Raw genomic sequence first — 21,641 nt, forward strand, 5'->3', positions numbered from 1 at the left:
TGTATCTTGGAGAAACCCTTTGGCTGCTGTAAGTTATGCTGGTAGATATCTTGGCCCCCAACAACCCGTGGATCATGGAAGGCAGGAAGGTGATGAACAGCCACTTTCCCCATTCCTCAGATGCTCCAAATGTGAGCTGGGCACAGCTAAGAATTCAGCCTTCCACTCCATCTCCAGTTTTAATAATGTTTAGCCTGTTTTGCTACCATCATCCTTAAAGCATCAACATTTGCATCAGAGATGTGATAGCTTCAAGATGTCTGTAATACACACAAAGATCCTTTCCATCACTGGGGAATGCCACTGAATTCAGTAAGCACAAGCAGATCAAAATGTGGGGAAATGAAATTCTTTCCTTTGCAGTCTTTAACGATAAGTAAAAGGTCTTTCCAAACTAAGGCAGTTGCAAAGCAGCTTTGTAAGCTCTTCAAATAGCTACACTTCTAAAAATGTAATATCAGAGTATGGTTCTGCTCTAAAAAGAGGTAGCAAAAGGGACAATGTGGAGTTCCAGGCTTATTGCATCTCAGTAAGTTCAGTTTACAAGTAAAAAGATGTTTTTCTTTTCTCCAACTGCTGGCTCTCTATGAGATCTGAAAGTCACGCTGTGCTCTTTCTGGCTTGTACATCTCCTACAGCAATAAAGAATCTGCAGGACAAATTCTGCCCTTAACTACACCTGTGGAGCCCCATGGTTTTCCAGGATTTCACAGGTGTAACTGACAATAGAGTTGGCTCTGCAGTTCCTCTGAAAATCAAGAGTGTAAAGAACAAGAATAGCTGAAGGGAAAAGCTCCAACGAGGGAAAGGATCTAATTAAAGTTGTACAAAAAGTTGTGTAACTAGAAGTGAAAGGTGAAAAAATAATCAAGATAACATTTAAGCTGAAGAAATGTATTGAGCATGAGATGTATTGGACTGTAGAATATTCTCCCTAGGGACGTAGTGGAAGGCTCTTTACTTGAACATTTTAAATGAAATTGGCTAAACACTAGAAAACACACTGTAGGGAACAATCCTGCATTGGCAGAGATGCCCCAACACACACTAAAGGGGAGAAGGTAAACGATACACTTAGCTGGATGTTTTACTGACTAATATGTTTACTAACTCCTAGGATTTAAAAACAACAGCAAAAGTAGCCGATCGCACTTAGTGTGTTTATCATAGGATTTTTTTCTCAGAACACAATATTCCGAAATTCATAGGCTTTTCGAAGTAAGAGATGCATAAGACCATCTAATTCAACCAACTCATCTCTAGGCATTTGACGTAGTCTACCTAACATGCTGTCTCCATCTCTAACTTCTATGATTCCATGATCAACAGAAGCCATTTGAATGTAAGAGTCCTGAATCAAGCGGAGGGACTGAATGACACAGGTGACTGATAATGGGATAGAGGGCCATGTGCCACTGGATATGTGCTGTCCAGAGGTTAAAGCATGTGGATGAGACAGAATGGTGAGGCCTGTACTCTTCGATAGATCCCATTCTCTCTGACTACGCATTGCAACATACAAGGCCGTCAAACCAGGCATCTCTCCTGGGTACTATAGTCTCCCACTAACATACCCACATCTCTGGGGAATGGCTATTATCACACGTTTTTTCTTTATATAAAGGGAGAATAATTCTATTTTCTGAGAAGTTGACTATAAAGGTTATCCTAGCATCAAGGAGATAATAAGCAGGGAAGGTTGAGATTTGTCTGATTCTTAGGAATAGAGGGCTGGATGTCAGGCAAAAAAATGTTTGGGTTTAATGAGAAAAATTGCCTGTAACCAAACCATCATGAGACATCAATATGGAAGCATTTAATTCATTACACCCTCTTATTCTCATCAGACTGTTGAGAATACGAAGATATATCAATCCCCCAGACCACAAAACTCATTGTTACCTCATCCTGTGGATTTAAAAAAGATGGAAGGCCCCAGCCTCTATGTGAGGACTACTATTAACAATAAGCAGGTAAAAAGATATGGTAACCATATTTTCATATTAACATTCTTACAACTCAGGGTATTTGTCCCTAGGAAGTACTGTTCTGCAATACTAAACATTTTGAAATAGTTACTGTGCTCAGGAGATTGTTCCAAGAGATTTACTGAGGTTTGAACTAGTTATTTCATAGCTATATTTATATATACGCATATTAAAAAGGATGATGGTAACAGCTCATTTTGCCCATATCAGTCTTATTTACTTTTAACAATCTCTGTAAAGCATTCACGTTTTTAATATTCAGATTAATTTCCATGAGCAATTCATCATTGTGAAACCACATGCACCCCAGCCATTAACTCATGCAAAAATAAACACAAACTTAACCATAAACTTTTCAAAATGGTAGAGCTTTTAACATTAGAAATGTTGAGCCAATGAAAATACGCATGGAAGGATTTTGCTTGGTTTTTTTTTTTCCTTGTAGAAAAAAAGACTTAAATTTGCACCAAATTTTAAATTAAGGGTTCAGTTCATCACACATTCATGTCTATGTGACCAGTTGTGATTTAGGTGGTGGTGGCCCGGCTTTGAGCAGGAGATTGGACTAGATGACCTCCTGAGGTCTCTTCCAACCCTAATATTCTATGATTCTATGAGTTGGGTTTCCTTAGTGGAGAAATTGAACAGAAGGAAAATCACTTTTGCCACACAGACACATGCAGAACTAACATGCCAGCTACATATAAATGGGCTTTTACTGCGCCAAAATGAAAGCAAATAAATTCACTGTGGAATTTTAACCACTGTTAGGGGGGTGAAACACCAGCACCATTGCAGGCCCCTTTAATTATTTCCTTAATGCACTTTTGTGTGCCTCGGTGTTGGAGGCTTGCCCGTATCTAGGCTTTTATTCTTCTCCTTTCACAACTCACAAGTATAATACAATATTCGTTTACTGTAGTGGGGTGTGAGTGTGAGAGCAAGAGAGAGAATTTATGAAAATGCCATTTGCTGCACTGTTTTGATTCCCTCTCACAGGACAAACAAAATGGTGAATTGAAGACAGCTGCCACATCAAATTATCTGGCTCCCAGCCATCACTGCTCTCTTCTTTGAATCTCCCTCTCTTCCCTCCCCCCTTTTTGCCCTATGGTTCCCTTTCATAAGAAATACTTTACAAAACATGCCAAGAAGAATGGAGGCATTCTTAAAAACAAATTGCCAAAAATAAGGGAAATATGCCTATGAAGCAGACATCCTTAAAACAAATACACTACCCATAACAGATTAAATGAGCTCAAAAGCAGTTACAGAAATTAATATAGAATTGAACAGCCTTTAAGACAGTCACATTTTAATTAAGTTGAATAGGTTTCTATAGATTACACAACAGATGATGCAGTCTCACCATATGGTGTAACACTCTTTCCATTCCACTAGTATCTCTGGAGGATGTTACACAGAAACTACTAATGTCAGAGATTTTTAAATCAGCATGGTCGGATAACTTGCATCCAAGAGTTTTAAAAGAGTTGGCTTTCTGGACCATTAATGTTGATTTTCAATAAGTCTTGGAGCACTGTAGAAGTTTCAGAAGACTGGAAGAAAGTGAATGTGCATATTTTAAAAGGTTAAATGATTATAGGCCTATTAGCATGACATTGATCCCAGGCAAGATAATGGAACAGCTAATATGGGACTTGATAAATAAAGAACTAGAGGATGGTAATTTAATAATGCAAATCAACATGGCTTTGTGGAAAATAGATCCTGTCAAACTAACCTGATATTTTTTTTTTATGAGATTAGAAGCTTGATTGATAAAGGTGATAGTATTGACATAATATACTTACACTTCTATAAGGTGTTTGACTTAGTATCACACAACATTTTGATTAATAAACAGAATGATATAAAATTAACATGGCACAAATTACATTGATTATAAACTGGCTAACTGATAGGTCTCAGAATGTAATTGTAAACGGGGAATTATCAAGTGGGACTGTTTCCAGTGGTGTCCTTCAGGGATCAGTTCTTGGCCCTACATTATTTAACATTTTTACCAATAAAATCATCACTGATAAATTTTGCAGATGACACAAAGATTGGGATAAATAATGAAGAGGACAGGTCACTGTTTCAGAGTGATCTAGATCAGTGGCTCTGAATCTTTCCAGACTACTGTACCCCTTTCAGGAGTCTGATTTGTCTTGCGTACCCCAAGTTTCATGACACTTAAAGCTATTTGCTTACAAAATCTGACAAAAAAATACAAGTGTCACAGCACACAATTACTGAAAAATGACTATTGTCATTTTTATCATAACATTATAAAATAAATCAATTGGAATATAAATATTGTACTTACATTTCAGTGTGTAGTATGTAGAGCAGCATAAACAAGTCATTATATGACATTTTAGTTTGTACTGACTTCACTTTTCACATAGCCTGATGTAAAACTAGGCAAATATCTAGATAAGTTGATGTACCCCCTAGAAGACCTCTGCGTACACCCAGGAGTATGCATACCCCAGGTTGAGAACTACTGATCTAGATCACTTAGCAAACAATATGCATTTTAATATGTCTAAATGTAAATGTGTGTATCTAGGAATAAAGAATGTAGGTGATACTTGCAGGATAAGGGACTCTATCTTGGGAAGCACCCAAAAAACTGGGTGACCGGGAAACAAATAGTAGATGTTGATAAATGCACTGTACTTGTAGACATGCCCGTATTCCTGCCTTGAGTGCTGGGAATGGACTAGATCAGGGGTTCTCAAATTGGGGGTCAGGACCCCTCGGGGTCGTGAGCTGTCAGGCTCCACCCAAACCTCGCTTTGCCTCCAGCATTTATAATGGTGTTAAATATATAAAAAAAGTGTTTTTAATATATGGGGGAGGGGATCGCACTCAGAGGCTTACCGTGTGAAAGGGTTCACCAGTACAAAAGTCTGAGAACCCCTGGACTAGATGATCTATTGAAGTCCCTTCCAGACCTGCCCTTTTGATTCTATGATATCCCCACTGCTACAGTGATCAACACCCCTCACAACACACCTTTCAAGATCCATGGATCCTACACATGCCTATCACAATGTAGTAAATTATAACAGAAGAGACTAAATAACGTGTATAATGGGTCTATGGTAGATGACAGGCAGACAGACAGCCGGTCAGTGTGGTGCATGAAAGTCACAGAACAAGGAGGTAACTGCAGAGAGGAACTGCAATGAGGAACTGCAGAGAGGAAAATGGTTCAATTTTTTTGTGCATTAAAAAGGAGAACTACCCTAGAGCCACTGGAGGGGAATTCAGCAGGCAGGATTAAGGCAGATTTACAGGATAGAATGAAGGAAGCTTGCCCAGTTGCCTTCTGCTCTGGGGGTAAATAGAGGATTTAAGTTTTCGTATCTGTCAATCTGACACATTTAACGAGCATGAAATGTCACTAATAATATTTGTGAAGTGGGGTTTACTGAGTTGTTGCAAACACTGGAGCAGACTTACACAAGTAGTGAAGACTACTTCACCGTATCTGCTGGCTGGGCTTGCTTCGTTGGTCAAATCCTGTAATCCTTAGTCAGTGGAAATTTAGGAAGCATAAAGACCACTGATTTTGGCTCTTCTGCATCTTAGCTCAGCTGAGGCTCAAACTCATGGTTTGAGCATCTTTCCAGGCTGAAGCAAAAAGAAACTCCCCAAAAGAAAGTTGGGCTTGCAGGAGATGGGCTGAGTCTGTCTCTGCATAATGTATATAACTGAAATAAACATAGTATTTATAAGACCCTTGTGGCAGGCAAGCAAAATTATTTTTCAAAAGCAAGAGCTAAATACATACACGGGGCAGTAATAGTTTTATCTGAAAAATAATTAGGTCTCCTTTGTCCTAGGAATGCTTGGGTCCTTGAAGGCTGTACCCACAGTACATAAGATCAGCTCACCACTAGCAAATTTGGACACCTACATGGGCTAGCCAATCCTTTCAGTTTCATTCGGCCTCCCGTTGTCAGTGTACTTTGCCAATTAAAACACCAAAAGCAATTAAACTGTCTATAATTATCCCTGATACCAGGTTGGCTTTCTGGGCATTAGCCACAGCACATTTTACAATCACTTACACTTCAAATACAGCAATCAGTAATTCTCTAAAATGCACAGGCTTAACAATTAACCATTCAAGTTCTTGTTTGCTGGAAAAAGCGAGCAAAGAAATTCCATACCATACACAATGAAACAATAGCTGGGAGCTAGCACAAATCCTAACTTTGGTATTAGTGCATTAATATCAGCCTCAGTTGAAGTGGCTTTTAGGAATGAGAGAAACAACTGACTGTCATAATATTATTTAAATTGAGGGTAGGTACCATTTCTGGTAATGGATAGTTTAGAATTCATAGATAAAAAGGCATGATAAATAATACAAAAGAGGCCGAATCATTCATCTTAGCATTGCCCTATAGAGACTTGCTGACTTGCATTAGCTTTCATTTGGCATACAGCCTTGTTTTGGTTTTGCAAATTATTTTTTTGTCTTTGGTTATGCAATGAAATGTAGTTGTTTCCTGATTTTTATTTATTTATTGATAAAATGAAGAAACTCTTTACCTACATCAGCTGTTCAAGGTTTGCTGATAGTCTACCTGGAAACTGTTAATTTGAAATAAAGGGATTTTTATTTTATTTTATTCTTTGACAATTGTGATTCATTTAGGAAGTCATCAAAGAGGTAAGAGAGAAAATATTCCCCTCCACAGGCTGATTCTTTCTAGTTTAAAACTGCATAGGATGATTTCCCCCCCATTTTATTGCCAAACTAAGTTCCATTTTGTGAGACCTCCAGTATGATTTTCCACTTATGCAGAATATCCTTTCAGTAGGTAGTTATGATGTTTTGTGGAAGCATTTGCTGAAGTTCAGTAATTAATGTCATTCTTGACCTCTCATATTTACTGTAGGCAACTCAGCAGGATCATAGAAGACCATAAATAAGCAGAGTGCTTTGTTTGAATGGTTTCCTATATATATTGTTCCTGATGAGTAATGCTACAATGACATACACAAAAAAAAAAAAAAAAAACTGGAATCTAACATTAAACAAAGTTTAAATGATACTTTTTCAGCACCCTCAGCTCCACTAATCCAGACTGGAAGATCTGTCTGTTTGATGATGCACAGCAGCAGGAAATGCATGTGACCAAAACTTTTAGTGCCCCTCTGCTTCTTTCCCTTATCTCATTCTACCATAAAGAGACGGTTCCAGTTGTTCCTTCTGAACCTCCCCATTGCCCTTGTTTTCCTTTACAGAACGTTTCGTGACTTAAGTAGACAAATGCAGTAGTGAAATAGTGATCTTCAACCCACTATAATTAAACCCATTTGCCTTTGTGGTGTACAAGACCCCAGTTCCCCATTGGCCTAGCATACAGGGCACCAGACACCATGCAGATGCAATTGCTACATCCCACAGTTAAAGTAGAATGCTGTAATGAGAGATGGCACTTTCACAACCCTAATCCCGTATTAGTAGACTGTGGTGTCATGGGGCCGCTCTCCTCCAAGATGTAATCCCTCACCTCTTTTCCCCCCTTTACTAGCCAGTCAATGATTACTTCTGGATCTACTGAAAATTGTGATGGTGACTCTTCTCCTTGTTAGGCTAAGACTCATCCACCCTGATTCCTATATCAGAGAAAGTGGAAGATAGCATGAGAGGTCTCCTAGTGTGAAATATTTTCTGGTAAGGGCAAGGCAGTCCCTTCTAGCTTTCCTATGTAGAAGAGAGGGTATGATTTACCCTAACAAGAATAAAAGAATTAGAGCTAGATTCCTTTTTATTTTCACCGCCCCCCCCACAGCCTGGTTCTTGGAGGCAGAGAGGAGAGAGAGAGTGCATTACTATCTTTTAACTCCTTGGCAGTGCTCAAAATACAGTGGTCCCGGCCACATTAGAATCTAGATGGCTGGGCCGATAGGAGTTTTAGCCTTTTGGAGACTTCCTGAACGCTCTCCCCACCTCCCCAAGAGATGCCTTGGTAAGCCTGCTAGTCATACCCAGCATATGGCATCACAAGGTCCAAGAAGTGGCCAGTTCTTTTATGCAAAACAGCTTTCTATCCATCTAGATTGATATGTTGTGATATTCAGGAACAATGTTTAAAACACAACAGCAGAAAACATCCTTTTTACTGTCTCCAGCCATGTGTAGCCTGTGCAGAATAATCAAGTGATCTTACTGTTGTTATCCCATCTTCCTTCCCGCTATATCATTAGTCCCCTCATATGTCATATAGTATATAGTTTGGGAAGAGATTATACCACCACCTTATTTTGGGAGGTGCCTCAAAAGCCTTTTGATGTTGACAGTAATTAATGAATATAATATTGATAGACTAGTTTAAGTTTATTTATATTTTATTGTCAAGTCAATCAATTTTACAGGAAAACATTGCAAAATACAGTGTCTGGGCATGTTGAGCTGTCCAGTTTTTATTGTATGAACATAAAAATTGATCACCCTGGAGCATTATAAACTATTTTTTATGGATTGGAAATATTTTCTGTGCATAAATGCTAATTCTTGTAAACAAGTGTCTATCTTGCTTTTAATATTTTAAAGTCTTTTAATTGTAGGCATAACTGGTTATCCTCTGTGATAATTATGGCCTTTCCCAAAGGCATCAAGTGTGAGAATTAATTAAAATGGTGGCATTCTCTTTAATTTATCTGGAATGCCATCTTCTGCAGAGGTATAGAACTCAAGAGGGGGGGGGAAAGATATTTTGCTCAAAAAAATAGGAAACAAGCTGATGCAGAGAAGGTATATTCACTGGGGAATATAGATCAAATAGAAGATATGATGAGCTATTGATCTCTGTCTGGATCTCCCATAATACCCTTCCCACAAAGCTATGAAATATTGCAAAGTAGTGAAGACATCAAGAACCAGGAAAGTAAATGAAACACCTTCTTGGACTGATTTTCTTCTTCTGAAGTAGCGGTGGCATGCTTTGAGTCTTGTGGTGGAGAACATCAGCAGTTCTACAATCTTGTTGAAAGTCTTGGCAATGCAACGTCAGAAGCTAGAGTTACATGACAGCATTGGTGACAATGGCTTGCAAAGCAGCCTACTCCATTATGCATACTGCATTGTCAGCTTTGATGAAGTATGCCACATTTGCAGTTCAGGCCCCCCTGAAATTTTATATTCTTTGGCCATTGATGAGGGGAGCCAAGTAGAATTCCAGTCATCAACTTGAAGAGAAGAAAGGTGACCCTTCTGAATTATACTGATACAATAAAAACAAATAAGGGTCAGGTGTGAGTGGAAGAGATGCCAAGCCAAACTGATCGTAAACAAAACAGTTGGCAAGTCCCATGTTCTTTAGCTGCATCAAAAGTGGCAAAAGTGATCAGAAACAGCAGACAAATTTTCAGGGAGATCATCGACAGCATATTTGACAGCAAAAGGGGGAAAGCAGTTTACCTCTCTTCTTCTTTATTTAATACTGGTATTGTGGTAACACACACAGTGACCATGGTCAGGATTGAGATCCCATTGTTCCAGTTGCTGTTCAAACACAGAGGTAAACATGCCCAACCAGCTATAAATAAATGTTTGCTACCTCTCTAGGCATGTCTGCTGAAGTGTAATCTGACTACCCTGATATTTATTTGGCCATCATCATTTAAGTGCGTGAGCACTTGTAAGAGAGAAGGCACCTGGAAATAACTTTTCCAGTTTTCTTTTAAAATGCGAGGCTTTCGTCCTTGACTGCATTCAACTGGGTCTATGAAATGCCCCCAGCGTCACTTAAGATATACTTTGAGTACATGTTGGTGGTTATAATTTTTGCTAAAGGTGCTTGTAGTGTCTGTGTGCCTGTTATTCTTTCATTAGTTTCTTTGGCACTCCCAGACATCCAGGAAGATACTCTGTTTTATATGATATACCTGACATCCACATGGGACTTCAGGAGATGGACGAGGGTGAATGCTATGTCTTCTGGCAATTTGCTTATGAGAGCATCCTTCCAAAAATCAAAATCTGCCTGGGGAGGGACTTTTTTTCAATTCTTCCCAGGAGAGATGGATCAAGTAATGTTAACGGTACATAGTCTCCACTTTCAGGCATGCCTGCTTTTCCCCTTGCCCCACTGCTGTTGCTGGTTCAGCAGGTGGAATCGATGTGCCTGTTTCTCCAATTTCTTTTGTCTTGTCCAACATTCTAAAAAAATGATGTGTTTTAAGATATATACCTGACACATGAGATCTAGGGAAATGGATATGGAGGATGTTGAAGATATAGCCTCCAGCATTTTGTTCACAAGAACATCCTTCAAAGCACTTTTATTTCTGTGTGGGGTTGAAGTATGGTAACCCTCTAGTATTTGAGATATAGACTAAGCATTGTTGACAATATCCCTTTTGAGAATATTTGATTCCTAAATCAGTTAACATCCTGAAATGGGGTTTCCTTCCACCTTTGTGGCTACATACAAGTGTTTTTCTTTAGTTTAAAAGTCACTTTGCATTTTTTTTAGTAGCAAAACTGGCAATATGAAGCAACGGTTCTATGGAATGAATGTTTAAGGAATAGATGAGTTTATGTCTCTGGTCAGATAATTTTAGAGCTCTTCACTCAATCAAAAGATTGAAGCTCAGTAATTACTGAGATTTTTGTTTCAAAATATGAGCTTCTCCATACAGAATTGGCCATATTCACTCTGGGTGAATGTAAGTGCTGGCCAATGAAATTGCCTCCACTTAATGTCATAGGAAAAATTGGGCGAAATAATCTACTATCTTAAAATGAGCATAGCACCATGAACTTCAATGGACCTCTACCAATTTGCCCTTGCATCTTTGGGAACAGACATATGGGTGTAAATTTGCAACAAAACAACTTCATCCTTTTACTTATTTTCAGCAGTAGAATCTAAGAACCATTGTATCCAGACCAGTTATAAGCATTCCAAGAAGGATTCTGGAAGACTGGTTTACAGTGTATTCATTTTGTATGTGGCTCTTTTCAGCAGTTAGAGGTAACACTCGTTGCCAAACACGGGGTTACCACCAGCACCCAATTGACCTTTCTTTTATCAAGAATATCTGGAGGAAGGAATTCTGCCCAGTACATTCTTCAGAGTTGGCAGCTCTGAGTTGGCAATTGGAGGAGCAGTGCTATGATAGTTGTCTGCCTTCTCTGGTTGGAGGGTTTGATGCAGAATAATATGTTTAAAACCTACTTCTTATGCCTACAACACAGGGATAGATAGATGCCTTGCAGCTCCCCTGGTTTGAGAGTATTAGCTGAGAGTTTTCTCTTTCTCTTTCTCTTTTTTTTTGTTTTGTTTTGTTATTTCTGCAGGAGCACCTCCCTTCTTTTTCTTTTAACCCATTTTGTTCCACCTGGCACACCTTGGGCCTCTCTGTTCCATTATGTCCCCTAATTGTCAATAAGAAGCTCAAAGACACTGAATATACATAGGATTCAAAGATAATCCGAATGCTTCCTTGCATGTAGAACCTGCTGCAAAGCCCACTGAGGTCAGGAGAAGGACTCCTATTGACTTTAGTGGACTTTGCATTAGTGCCAGACTTTGAATATACACTTCCACTCAGTAAGGCAAACTATTGGATTTGAACCCTGGTCTGTTGACAATAAGGGTAGAGCAGTTGGTCTGAGGTGAGTGGCATATGCTATTAGATTAGGAATCAACCATGAGGAGAAATTTAATGTAGAATCTTGTTTCCGAATTACGTGGACTGGGAGTAAAAACAATAACGATGTGCATTTATATATGGCGCCTTTTGTCCAAGCATATCAAACTGCTTTATAAATATTAATTAAGCCTCAGAACACCTCTGTGGAGTAGGTAATTATCATTGGTGGAACCATTTTACATATAAGACAGAGAGATTAATGGCCTTGTATTCCACGAACCTTTATTTTACCAAAATTAGACACATGACAGGATGCTTAATACTTTTTTTCATGCCGTTGCCATAGTTGCCTTTGAAAATTGCATATTTCTGCATATTCATGGCACGTCGTGCATCTGTCTGTCCATTGGTACAGGCAGATCCCTGACGTGTGCAGGCTGCTGACGTGCAGTCCTGAGCCTGACTTTTGGAATATCAGACCTGAAGCGATTTGCAAGGCCACATAGTAAGTCAATGGAAGAGGATCAGGAACAGGAGCCCTGATGCTGGTTTTCAGTTGTCTACTCATCAGACAACATTCGAGACAACTGACTGATTTATACAATGAGAAAAAGAGATCACTATCCAAGGTTCAAGGTGTGCCGGTGATAGGGTGGCCAACCCTCCCAGGAATTAAAGATTCATCTTTAATTAAAGATTATGTCGTGCGATGACCCCTCCAGGAATATGACCAACCAAAATTGGCAACCCTAGCTGCTTTATTCCTGGCAGCCAGCAGAGCTCAACCCCTATCAAAAACACAGAACTCTTTTCCCTGTGGAAACCGAACCTCACTTTCTGCAGCATGCTGCACAAATAGACATGCTTGAAGATCAACAGACTTGGGCTTTTTCAGAGCAGGGGCCTAAGCTTGACTCGGAGTTGAATGTTCATCCCTGAGAAGGCTTTACCACCCCCACCACCCGCTTTATTAAACAGATTGAGCACCTCCACTGATCACAAGTGTGGCACTACATCTCAAATAGGGAAGAGTCAGGTAGGAAGGTCCCAATCCATGTAAGTCCTTGTACATAAGCTCCTTGGGAAAGGATCCATTTTTTTGTTCTTTGTTTATACAGCATCTGGCAAAGTGGCATCCTGGTCTCTGACTGGAGCTCCTAAGCATTACCACAATATCAACCATAGCACTTTCTAACTTCCTACAAAGCAATAAATGTAAAACATTACCAATTCAGCTAGCTCTTTTTATTATTTTTATTTATTTCAACCCATCTCTTTTAACAATACCTATACACTTCTTGTTTGACAGCTTTCGATTGGAGGTCTGTCTGTTTTTTTCAACCTTTCCCTAAGTAAATTATAAAGATTCTAGATTTTATATTTATTATTTATTTTCTCATCAATGTTGGTATTCTACTTTCAATAAAGAAATAATTATTACATCACACAATTGAAGGCTTTCTACGATTCTGCTCTATTTTTCTAATAATTTTCCTGCCGGGGATTACACTAGTGATTGATGGAGTTTAAGAAAATTGTGGTTACTAATTATCACTTATATTTTGAAACAAGTGCAAATCACTGGGCACTACAGTGTATCCAACCCAAACAATAATCAAAAATGAATCGAAATAACTACCCAGCAAATAAGAATTGAATAGAACTTAAAATCAATTAAACCATTTATTTTCAACTTTATTACTGAATAAATACTTCAGTATATATTAATTTGCTTCTCTTTTTATTTGCTCCTGTGGTCTGCTTACTAATATGACTGAGATGCACAATTGCTATTTAATTAACCTTTTTTACGGTCTGCATCTCACATACTCTCTGTGAAACACATGGGCTGAAGTTCCCATAATGCCAAGAATAAAAATAAGGGACTCGTAAGCATCAATCATTTAGCAAGTATCCCATCAAGCCCATTATCTGAAATTTTGGGCCAGACCCTCTGTCTCTGTAAATCAGAATTCAGTTCAATTCACTGAATTCTGAGGAGCTATGCCGGTTTACATCAACTGAGAATACAGCCAAAACAATTTTCACCAAAGGTGTGGATTCAGATTATTGCATGTAAGTTGGACCAGTGTCATTTTCATTGTTTCACATTGAGCAAATGAAGAATTATTCACTACTTGACATGCAAGTGAAGGCTATTTCATAAAGCTGAGTTGTATATTCTACTCTTCATGTTAATAGGGGTACGTATACTCCCATACAACACAGTGATATTTTTAGCCTGTCTGGGAACTGGGAGTCATTTGCCTGTCACTGCAGAAAACCTTCGTCAAAATCCTGACTTGGGTCACAAATGAATGTTTTACTTCATCTTGGCTCACAGAAGACTCTTTCCGAGGCCCAAATCACTGATCCCACAAAACACTAAGAGCCTTCAGTTGAAGTTGGTAGGACTCAGAGTCTCAAGAGATTGTGCCATTGGATAGCAGCATGACAATGAGTAAGGTGTCCTGGGAGTTCTGTGAAGAAGTTTTCATGTGGTGGGCTCAGTTCTTGGCTGGTGTAAATTACTGTGTGCTGACCAATGTTTTCTGTTTACTTGTGCTCCCCGTCTGAATCCATCTCTTGTCTGCTGTCTTATTCGTAGATTGTAAATTCTTTGGGGCAGAGGACCATCTCTTTGTTCTTGTGTTTCTACAGCATCTACCACAATGAGGTCCTGGTCCATGATCAGGACTCTGAGGCACTGTGGTAGTACAAATAATTTATAATAGTGTCTGCTGTCACTCTGCCTTATCCTAACTGTTTTTCTCAACAAATAGAAAAGGGTTTTTTTTAAAAAAACTAGTGTTCAGTAACCAAAACCACTCTCACGACAGCATACCTTACATATTGATGTGTGATGATGGAGAAAACACTTTCCAAGAGATGAATTTTACACCAACTTTGAGCACAGTCTTTAAATGGCTAGAATGGCTCACTTTCACGAAATGTGGCAACTGGATATACTACCCTTTTCCTACACAGCCTTCTTATGAACTAGTAGATTTGAAACTTAAATAAAACATGCCCCCCAAAATAAAACCACAGTATATTAACAAGAAAAATACAAGTACAATAGTGCTCTCGCTTTTTAAAGAAAACTAGGTCTGCTTCTGATTCTTGCTGCAGGACTGTTATCTTCAGTGAAAAGGCTCTTCCCCACTAGGGTCAGAATTCACCAAATCTCTGTTCCCCAAAGATTAAACCTGAAAAGGATATAAATATTATACAGAGAAGGGGTGAAAATGATACTGCAGTGTGTATGGCACCATATATTAGTTAAATAGGGCTGCAGAGAAGACCTGACACAGACTTGTTGGATTATAACAGCATAGTTTACTGTATATGTAAAGCATCCAGTTTAATTATAGGGATTTGTGTAATCATCTTTTATGTGGTCATAGCAGACATAAAGCCCTCATTCAAACCGGTGAACAAGTATATATATATATATATATATTTATCTGTTTTTTTTTAAAGGTTTGACACACTTGATCAGTGAATAAAATTGATTCCCTAATCAGAATCTGTGTTAGGATATCCAGTTAAAGATGTGTGCAGCTCTCTCTCAGTATGCATCTTTGATTCATGTGCTAATTGTGTAGGTCCTTTGGGGGAATACAGCAGTGAAGCAGTGTACTTCCTGATTAATGCTGGGGAAGAGACATGCAGTGCTCAGTGGATAGCAGTTAAGCATCTCTAGTCCCAGCTGAGAATATGGTTCCATTATCTCCCAGCTGCATAGACAATCCATAAGGGCCTGTTCCGCCTGGCTGATCAACGTAGTGGAAGGAGTGACTTGCTGAGAGCTGAAATCTTTGTTTGATTTGCTGTAAAATGTAAAGAGAAGCTGGGACATTTTACTTTACAGTTCTGTAAGTACCAGTTTTTCCTCCATAGCTGCATGTGAATGTGACTTTGCCCGATGCATTTGATTTTCTATTCCACTGCTCTTTGTTGAATCTAACCCGTGAGACAGGGTATAATCTGTTTAGAGCTTGCAGTTTTCTTTGGCTTCTTTATACAGGCATGTAATTGATTCACTTAGGCAAATTAGTTGTCTTTTTTTCCAAAATGCTTTTTATGAACATTAAAGATCTTGTTACATAGGTAGTATTGTGTTGTTTCAAAGACTCGTGTGAGACCTCTTAAAGCAGGCATTTGAGTCTTTTACAGGTTTTCTGTGCATATCAATAACAAAAGTATGACCAAAGATTATTTAGCTGAAACAGGTGCTTGTATTCTTTATTATAATGTAGAAAATCCTTGTTGACAAAATAGTTCATTCAAGCTACCAGCTTTCGGTCTTCCCCACAAACTGTATGGGGAAAGAAGGGGAGTGAAGTGTTCAGTGAGTTGCAAAGTGCTTTAAAACTTTCTTTTTAAAATGTACATGCATATGTATAATGGAATGTCTGTGGTATTGGTTAATTTCACTTAAATGTTGAGGATTGAGTTAAAATATAAGACAAGCATATGCTATATACAATAAGAATCTCATTTTGTTTGCAAGGCATATTGTGAACACAGATCTGACTAACTGAAATTTGGAGTAGGTGTTTTATTTATTTTTAGTAAAAGATGCAATATATCAACATGCTTTATATAGCCCTGATTACTGTAATATCTGAGCATCCATCATGTTAATATTTGTCATTTACAAAGGTGCATTAATCTAGCACTGTACTTGCAGAACAAATAAGTTTTTGTAGTGACTGGCAAATTATAAGTGACAGTAGTGGCATTAAAATTAATATCAGTATTAATATTATTTTTTCTGGCTTTCATGGGCTTTGTCTTCCAGTTCTATACATTTATATAACATGTGGCTTTACATACAGTGCCCTTGGACTTCTTGTGCAATAGGGCAAGCCCTGGAATAGATGAAAGTAATTCAAAATTGTTCTGATTTGAAGGGTAGAATAGTCAGACAAGTTGAATGAAATCCTATGATGCAGAAGGTACATAAGGAGTGCAAATATTTTTTTTTCTCTGTATAGGCAATAAGTCTCAACACTGAGAAAACCATAGGCTGTGAAGTATGAAAGTGTCTTGCTGGTGAGGATAGAATATGTTCTCATTAGACTTGGTTGAGGGGAACAGCACAAGAAAGAGTAGAGTCACAATAGATGGCTATTTGTGGTAGTACAGATCTTCTCAGATCCTAGGGATCCTGGGAGAAAATAAGGAAAAAATAACATTTAGTAAGAGGAGATGCTAGAGAATGAATACAGTATTTCCATGTGCCGTCCATATGCTGGGATTTTAGTGTGGAGGTTTCTGCTTCCATGGAAAAGGGTAAGTCTGAATTAAGTATTGCAGAAAACATGTTTAAGGTTAATTGTTTTCAGCAACTGCCTCCTAAGCATTTTTTCCCCATAATTGAAAGAAGAACTTGTCCTCATTTCAAAATAGAAGGCATCTCCAATGAGCCCCGCTTTAAAAAACGCTACATGGGTGTTATGATAGTTTGTTTCTTTATTAATGGTGTTATTTCAGCATTTCTTTAATGATTATGAGCACATGCAGCATGAAATGTGATATTGCTCTGATATGCGTTACCTAAACCAGTGTACTTAGTTATCTGTCAGCCTTTTGCAAATATGTATGTTTTCATAAAAATGAGAGCTATCATTTTCATTCATCTCAGGTTTTTACACTAGGAGATTTGTTTGCTTGAACTTGACCTCCTAGCCAAACTTCACTAGCACATTTAAAATTTATGCGGGAATGTTCACTATTATTATTGAGCCTCAAGACACAGATATTTTGAATATTAGTGAGCAGTGTTTGCCATTACTGATTTTTGTAATGTTTCTTATCCTTTTGGGAGATTTGAAACTTTAAGCATCTGACTGCAACTGTGATGGAGTCGTCCGAAGCAGCTTGCAAAATATTCCCAAAAGGAGCACCCATGGAAGGCACAAGTTGAGTTACGGCACATTGTGCAGGACGTGGCATATGAGGCAACTAACAATACATAGTGCTAGCACACCTTGCAGGCAGGTGTGAATTTGAAACAAAGGTTTTGATTTTGGTCCAGATTTGCTTAAAAACGTATACTGGGGAGAAGAGGGAATTAAAAGAAAACTGCAATTCCAGCAATGCTGCAGAACAACAACACAGCAATTATTATTATCCATACTGAGTAATCAAGTGCCGGGGGGTGGTTTTACTGGTCTTGTAAATAATAATGCTTAAGCTTACAGCCCTGGGTCAGCAAGATACTTTTAAACATGTGGGTGATTTTTAAGCAGATGGGTTGAAGTCAGTGAGACGCCTTATGTGCTTAATGTTAAGTTCATGCTTAAGCACTTTGTTGAATCAGGGCTTTGTATAGAACTTTCCATACGCAATTCTCAAAGTGCTTCCCAAACTGATGAAATAAGCCTCCCAAGGCACCTGTGCCATGGCTCAGCATTATTATCCCTCTTCTACAGAAGTCGAAAGTGAGGCACAGACTCACTTGGCAGAGACTTGCTCAAGGTCACAATACAGCAAGTCTGTGATGCAACCAGAAGTGTAAACCTTTGCATCCAGTTTCTAGTCTCCTGTTCTAGCTACTGGTCACTTCTGATGTCCAAAAACAAAACCAAACCACTTGTTGTAAGATTAGGAACAGTGCTTGTTACTTTGATCATCTATATTGTTAGTGTCTCTCCACAGCATTAATTCCCATATAAGACAAAAGAAACTTTAAAAAGTACTGATTATTGCAACTTAAAGATCTGGCATAAAATTGCCAGAATAATAATAGCATCCATCTTTTTCAGAGATACAGAACTTGCTGAATGCCAAATGAGTCATTATCCATTTGTTTCTCAGAAGTGGAGTTGTACATGGGGAATTTTATTTCTCTAATTTTAAGCTATTGACATGACAAAATTAGGTCAATGCAAATTATTTACTAAAAATGTGTATGTAACACATGATTTGTTGCATATTACAATCTCTAATCCTGTAGAAGTTTTAACTCTGAAGCAACTCAGATGGGCTAATATTACCCCCCTCCGACACCCATTACAGCCACCCCGGAAAATAATAACCCTGGGAAATACTTATGATGCATTGATTATGGATTTATAGTAACTACTTTCAAACCTGTGATTCTTATAGGACCCTACTTTAAACATATAGTTACTGACCTCCAATTGTTGCTTCATCACATGAGGATATTTTAGAATGAGCATTTGTTAAGTAACTGCAAGAGGATCAGATTACTGTGATTTACTTTTCCACAGGCTAATTTGTTGAAAGAAAGAGCTAGCTAGTGGAGAGTGTACATTTGTTCATGTACTTTACACACAATTGGAGACCATAAGAAATTATTTAATGAGCGCTTCTTTAAATTATTTAATGAGCACTTATTTAATGGACACTGATTCTCACTAACATTCAATGCTTGTATGTTAATGTGTATGTAATATAAAACAGGACAATGCAGTATTTTCTGGACTCTATGCATACAATTGTATGTAAATGTGCACAAACTTCTTGAGCGAGATTGGCATTATTTCAGGTTTGCTCTGCTGTACTTTAGGAATTCTAATTTCACCCCGATTAAACTTATATAGTGTAACATATTGAAGCAGGAAATAGTTAATTTTTTATGAGATCAATGCAGTATGTGAAAATCATTTGCTTTTGGTTTCCCACGTATCAGTATGCTTGCTGGACAGCACAGAGCCAATTAAGTGAAAGCAGCGATGCAAGATTATTGTCATTGTATTCTTCCTCTCCATCCAGGCAATGAATTTCCATATTAAAGTATAATATATTCTTATCCACATAGTCTCTCTCTTATGCAGAATAGAATGGTGACAGACAGGATTTCTTTACACTGTTAATTCCTTAGCTGCAGTCTTATATATTTTCTTCAGTGGCATCATGCATTTGGGTTTAAACCAATGAATGAGAAGATTTTGAAAGTGCAGTTCAATATTGGTTAGTTAATAGTTCCAATGGTGTACCAGACAGTTTTATTGTATTGTATGAGAAAGCTATAAATCATAGATAAGACATGGCTGTATTTACACAAGGACCCTTCTGTTAGAGTCCTTTTTTTCTGTAATTAAAAGGTACATATTCTCAAGGAATGAATAAAGTAGTAGTTTTGTTTATAAAGTAAAACAGATTAGCTTGTTTTTCAGCAAGGGAAAGCCAGTGATTTAATGTTAAGAGGAAAGCATCAGAAGAACTGCAAAGAAATAAAATATATCTTATGGCAAGATATAGAATGCAGGGCTGTAGATATTAGAGGCGATGGCAGAATCTACAGAAGCTGACTATCTCAGGCAGTTGGCAGAAGGGACTAAAGAAGACAGAGTTAAGACTTGCCAGAAGGAAACCCTATCTCGGTGGGTAGATTCAAGTGCCCTGCAAAGGAAATGTAAATAAGGCAGTAGAATCTGAGAGTTCTGTAGTCAAATGAAATGCACAGAAACAGCTTCAAGCTGAGGAGGGAAGATGTGGTGTATGTGGAAAAATATCAAATATAAGACCACTGGGACAAATTCAGAAACAGCTGCCGCACGCATTGGTAAGTTACTGTGTAAATGATTATGAAATTTGAACAGCGCGTAGCGAGATGTTCAAAAGTGTTGTTGCCTCTAGCTGCTTTTTGATGCCTTAGCGTGTTAATAAAATTACTGTGATATGCTTTTAAAAAGATTTTTTTTAAAATAAAAACTGCTATTCTGTAGGAAGTAGTTAGAGTGATACTATAAGTGCCCTACGATTCTGCTTTAGAAACACGGAATCTCCCTGCAAGGTTGTGTGAATGTGGTTGCCAGATAGGCATTACTAAATAACAGTTTTCAATGTTGCAGTGCTGTAGCCTTGTCATATGCTGTAGCCAGTATATTAGGGAGACAAGGTAGGGTAATATCTTTTATTGGACCAGCTTCTGTACATTTCCCAGACATGAGGAAGAGCTCTGTGTAAGCTCGAAAGCTTGTCTCTCTCACCAACAGAAGTTGGTCCAATAATAGGTATTACCTCATCCACCTTGTCTCACTAAATAATAGGAAATTTGTGTATATAAAGTACACTTGGAGCATTTTATTGTGAATGAGTGATTCAAACTGAAGTGTGTGTGTAGGTGTAATTATACACAACTATGGAAAATGTGTTTAGTTAGCAAAAAGACAATTTCTAAACCATTTGTCTAAACCTTCTCTGAGTCTGAGAATCAAAACCATATCTGGATGCTATAGACGTAAAATATTGTTTGCCTTCTGGATATATTATTAATGAGCAAGGTCAGTCATTAGGCACAGTAATTTGGAAGTGGTTTTCTTGTTCTGCTTCTTTGGATTTTTGTACGTTCAGGCACCTTTTAGAATAGAAGAGCTGCTTGCACAGAAAGAATTTCATGACACGAAAAGAAATCCTTGGGGCGGCTCTCAGAACAGAGTAAATATTGTGATCGAATATGGTTTCAAGGGAGTGTAAGTGATGTATTGTGCAAAAGCAGATTCTGTAATTCAAAGTGTTCTGTTTTCGTCTTCAACTATTGATACATGTATGGAGTGGGAAGATGCAATGGCTAAGAGATACTTCGGGGTCCCGCACAGTCCCTTCCCTGGCAGTACCTACTTCGGGAAAACCACTTTACTACTGTTGTTAACCTCTCTTAGATTATTGTGTTTCTTGTTGAAACTATGTAGAATACAGTACACTTAAAATATTGCATATGCTAGATAACTCTATAACTACACTTATATGAGAGAAAATGCTATGTCACTATTTTACAGTAAATGTAGCCAAACTATTGAGGATAATATTTAACAAAATGTCCTATTTTGAAGGTTAATGCTTCCCTGCAAATTAGAAAACCTGTGTAAAAATACAAATGAAGTATTTTTTTTATCTTGGGAAGTTACCATATAGATGGAGTAATATGTTAAATGTGTAATAAAAGTGGTGTACAAATCTAGATTTTTCACCAAGTAGATTGACTTCAATGTATCTCACAATATCTTCTTTATATGCTTCATAAGATGAAATTGGTATCCT

General features: G+C 38.0%; 1 protein-coding gene across 7 annotated transcripts in view; it reads left to right on the plus strand.

Annotated features, from left to right (window-relative positions):
- CNTN4 (contactin 4) overlaps positions 1–21,641 on the plus strand; it is a 632,588-nt gene that overhangs the window by 261,231 nt on the left and 349,716 nt on the right. Inside the window, exon 1 of one of the 7 annotated variants that reach the window (XM_037904817.2) lies at positions 15,304–15,499. The exons of the other annotated variants lie outside the window; for them this stretch is intronic. The gene's annotated coding sequence lies outside the window, so the exon portion shown is untranslated. Of the gene's footprint in view, positions 1–15,303; positions 15,500–21,641 lie in introns of those variants that run through there. 7 annotated transcript variants of the gene reach the window in all.

The sequence above is a fragment of the Chelonia mydas genome, chromosome 7 (genome assembly GCF_015237465.2).
Source record: "Chelonia mydas isolate rCheMyd1 chromosome 7, rCheMyd1.pri.v2, whole genome shotgun sequence".
NCBI lineage: Eukaryota > Metazoa > Chordata > Testudines > Cheloniidae > Chelonia > Chelonia mydas.